This window comes from Nycticebus coucang, chromosome 7 (assembly GCF_027406575.1).
Source record: "Nycticebus coucang isolate mNycCou1 chromosome 7, mNycCou1.pri, whole genome shotgun sequence".
NCBI classification, from domain to species: domain Eukaryota; kingdom Metazoa; phylum Chordata; class Mammalia; order Primates; family Lorisidae; genus Nycticebus; species Nycticebus coucang.
The window spans coordinates 111,830,509-111,834,956 of record NC_069786.1 but is presented as its reverse complement, the minus strand read 5'-3'; the positions used below and the strand labels follow the sequence as shown (position 1 = coordinate 111,834,956).

General features: G+C 45.8%; 1 pseudogene; it reads right to left on the bottom strand.

Annotated features, from left to right (window-relative positions):
- Positions 1-513: 513 nt before the first annotated feature.
- Positions 514-3,810, bottom strand: LOC128589773 (zinc finger BED domain-containing protein 4-like; annotated as a pseudogene).
- Between the last annotated feature and the right edge of the window lie 638 nt (positions 3,811-4,448).

Sequence of the window (4,448 nt, the reverse complement as noted above, 5' to 3'; positions counted from 1 at the left end):
TCCTTGACACACTTTAGAGCTTGCAGTTAAAAACTGCTCAGTGATGGCTTGACCTCCACCTCCTATTTACAGATTTCATCTGACAGCCGCAAAAGCTGTTTTGTTGTAATTAAAGCAATGTTTAACTAAAATACAGTACCTGATTTGTGGTTTTTACATAATCGAGTAAAAAGCCTACAGAATAAAACTACGTCTTTTCTGCCATTCTAGTAAAACAAATTACTAAACCCCAACTTTAAAAAAACTTTACAGTTATGAATTAAAACCCAGTCATCGTATTTCATAGTTGACAAGACAAGCTACTTCTAGCAGATGTCTTAAAAAACACACTGTGATACCTGGCTTGAAGGAGTGGGAGTAAGGCACCTGCAGACGTCATGGTGAGAGCTGAGAGTGGCCCTGAGAGTGCCTGGCTGATGCCCCACGTGGACCTGGGCAGTCACAGCCCCTGGTACCAACTGTTAATGCCTACAAAGCAACAACATCTCTAGTCGGGTGGCTCCATTGTGAGCTTCAATACTGAAAGTATATTAAGGGAAGATTCACTTTTAAAAGGATAAGTTTTTCAAAATGTTCCATCATGAGCCTGGACTGGCCAAAGCTTCTGTTCTCAGTGGGTATGCTGAACAGCTTTTCTGAAGGGATGATATTTGGGAGACAGCCCAAAAATCTGACGGCCAAAGTGGACAGCCCCTGCCAGGATGACTTCTTCAGGTTCCAGTAGGTGAGTGGGTCACAGCTGTGTTCAAGCACTTCCTCCTCCAAGTACGCGAGCACCATGTCTTCAGGCACCTTAGGCCTTTCTTCTTCACCTTGACCATGAGTGACCACAGGTCCTCCTCTCCAGTGGAATCTTTCAATGGGGAACCTGCGTCACACCCATTGGAGGCAGGGGTGTCATCTGAGGTAGGATTCAATATTTCTAGTTCCCTAATTAAATCCTGCTTGTACTGTTCTGCCTCCTCCTCTATAAACAGGGAGGCTTTGTATCAAGGGTCCAACAATGTAGCAAAGATGTAACTGCGGTTGTGGAGGGTGGCAGACAGCCGGCTCACCATGGCTTCCTTCAAGGACTTCAGCATGGTGTCGATGCCCATCATCTCCTCAAAGAGCATCTCGATCTTCCTGTTGAGGATGTGGATCATGGGGATGACCTGGCTTAGCATGGACATGTGGGTGCTCATCTCCTGACTCGCAGAATCAAAAGGCTTCAGCACATGACACACAGACTGCATGATCTCCCAGTGGTCACAACTGATCAGTTCTCTAAAGTTACACTCGATCGACATCTCGTTAATTGCCCTTTTTGTTCAATGAGTCATTCAAGCATGTGAAGTGACATGTTCCATCTGGATGGAACGTCTTGGATAAGATGGTGCTGTGGCAACTCATATTCCTTCTGCAGCTCTGCTAGCTTCTTTTTTGCTTTGGGTAACTGATGTACCTGTTCACCTATCTTCCGTGCAATGCTCAGTAAGTTCTGCACCATCCTCTGGCTCTTGATGGCCTCGTTCACGATCAGGTTGACCGTGTGGCTGAAGCACTGCACGCTTGTGTGCTCCCCTTCATTCAGCATCTTCCCTATGCTTGGCTTTTCCATCACCGTGATGCCAATCTGAAGGCCAATGGAGGTCACCGAGGCCTCCCACCAGCACTCCAGCTGCTTCTGAATGCTGTTGCCGCTGTAGTCACAGTCAACCTGTGACACATCTAAAAGTGCTGAGCAGTGGTGTTCCCCACACTGCAGGCAGGCTGATGACTCAAAGAGACCCAGTGAGTGGTAAGGGTCAGGTACTCTCAGGTCTGGTTGCTCATCCATATTCCAGAAGTCAAGTGGATCATGTCACTCTCAGCTTCCTTCAGATGTGACATAATTATCTGTTTCACATTATCATACATACCTGGGATGGCCATCCTGGAGAAGTAAGATGGGGAGGGCAGGGAGTACTGAGGTTTCAAGTATTCAAGCAGCTTGTTAAAGCCAACATTGTTTACAAACGAATACGGCTGAAGGTCAAGTGCAATCATCAGCTTTGAGACTAGTGAGTTTTATGGCAACTGGTGAGAGTCATAAAACTTCTCATTGGTGTCATCAAAAGAGGAAGCTCCCAATAATTCTGTGTTCAGTGGCACATGGATGGCCAGGGAAGAGGGCCGTGTTGTCTCTGAGATGCTAGTCTTCAGCACGCTGCTGTGGAACCTCTGCAAGTGTCTCAGGAGACAGCTGGTGCCCAGGTTGGTGGGCTTCCTGCCTCTGCTGATCGTCCGGCCGCAGTGCAAGCACACAACCTTAGTGGAGTCTGCAGAACAAACAGAGAAGTGATTCCACAGCTTGGTTATGCTGGTCTTTATGAAGGATAGGTCTGAGAATATCCTGGAGAGCTGGTTTAGTTATGGCAAATTTCTTCAACATGTGAATGTCGTTAAAGTATTTAATTTCTCCATCATAAATGAAACTCAGTTTAGCTGGGTACAGGATCCTGGGTTGAAAGTTATTTTTTTTTTAGGAGATTAAAAGTCAATGACCATCCTCTTCTAGCTTGAAAGGTTTCATCAGAGAGATCTACAGTAATTCTAATATTCTTTCCCTCATAGGTGATAGTTTTCTTTCGTCTGGCAGCTTTCAGAGTTTTCTCCTTCATATTAACTTTAGTGAAATTGATTATGATGTGTCTGGGGGATGTCTTATTTGGGTTAAGTTGTGCTGGAATTCTGAAATTGTCTGCTATCTGAATTTCAGAATCTCTTGGCATGTCTGGAAAGTTCTCCTTCATAATCTCATGGAGAAGAGACTCTGTACCTTGTGAAGCCACTTCGTTGCTTTTGGGGATCCCTAGAAGATGAATATTGCTTTTCTTCAAATTATCCCAGAACTCTCTGAGAGAGGGATCTGTTTTTGCCCTCCATTTTTCTTCCTCTTTGAGAGTTTGGGAGCATTCAAAAGCTTTGTCTTCAATGTCAGAAATCCTTTCTTCTGCTTAATCCATTCTGATACTGAGGGATTCTACTGTGTTTTTCAGATCTTTGAGGGATGCAACTTCGTGTCTCAATGTGTCAAAATCTTTGGTCATTTAGTCTTTGAATTCATTGAATTCTTGAGGTATCTTTTGGGTTACTGCTTGGAATTCTAATTCGACCTTATTTGCTATCCAGATTCTGAATTCGATTTCTGACATCTCAGCTATTTGTTTGTGCATGGGATCTTGTGCTGTGTCTGCCCCATCGATCCTTGGGGGCGTTGATCTACTCTGATTATTCATATTGCCAGAGTTTTTCTGTTGATTTCGCCTCATGATTGTTTTTCACCGTTGCCTCTGGCCGTCCTCAGAGTTGGGGAGGTGTCTCTCCAAGATTAGACCCCAGCGGGATCACTCCATTGTTGCTGGATCTTTGTAGGGAGTGACCCTGTGTAGTTCCTCTGGGGCTGCCCCAGCCAGGGAGTTCTGGTTTTGGAGGCAGGTCCAGAGTGTGACACACCCGGATCCAGCAACAGGAGGGGGGGTGGTGCACATGGTTCTGGGAGTGCCTGGTGCCCAGTGACTTTGGCATAGGGAGCCCAAGGCTCCAGCAGTCTCTGGCCAGGAGAAGGGCTCCATGCAGAGGCAGGGAGGGCTCCAGAGGGCACGCGGCTACCAGAGTCCCTGGCCAGAAGAGCAGCTGATGTGGAGGCAGGGAGGGTACAGGAGGGAGGACACAGGGTTGTGCAGCTCCTGCAGTTCCTGGTCAGGGCGTGTGGAGGCCTGGTGGGTGTGGGTCACGGGTTGGGGGTCATGGTGCAGCTCTTACCGAGGTCTGAGGGGTGCTAATCATGGTTGTGGCACAGCTCTTACAGAAGTCCAGGTGGCGCAGCTCTTACGGAGGTCTGGGCAGGGGGCGCTAGCCATTTTTTTTTGTTGTAAAGGGCTTTCCTGTGCATTGCAGGAGGTTCAGCAGCATCTCTGATCTCTACCCACCAGACGTGGGGTAACAGCCCTGCCCTAAATGTAACAACCAAAGATCTCACCAGACATTGCCAATTGTCCTAGCTATATATTAATGATATAAACATATCTGTCTCACTCACATTGCAAGAGTATTGTGAGGGCTTACTGGAAAGTTTGAGCTATATAAACTTAAGGTACTAGTATTAGCATTAAGTTTGTGGAGTCTGTGAAAATATAAGGTATTTGTTGATCAAATAATCTAAACCATCATCTAATTTAAATGTTTACAGAGTACTTGCATTCTCGGAATATTCTGTGTACCTCAATACAAAAACATCATTTTGTTCTCGAAGAGCCCACAGAGCATAGTAGTTAAATGAAACAAAAGAAAAAATAGAAATATGAATGAGTTGCAGAGATAGCTGAGAAGGAAAGAGTGACAGATGCATTCAGGGAAGCATTAGTATAAAGGTTTTCTGAAGTCAGATCTGAGCAGGAATTTGGAAGATGAATGGGATCTGCTGA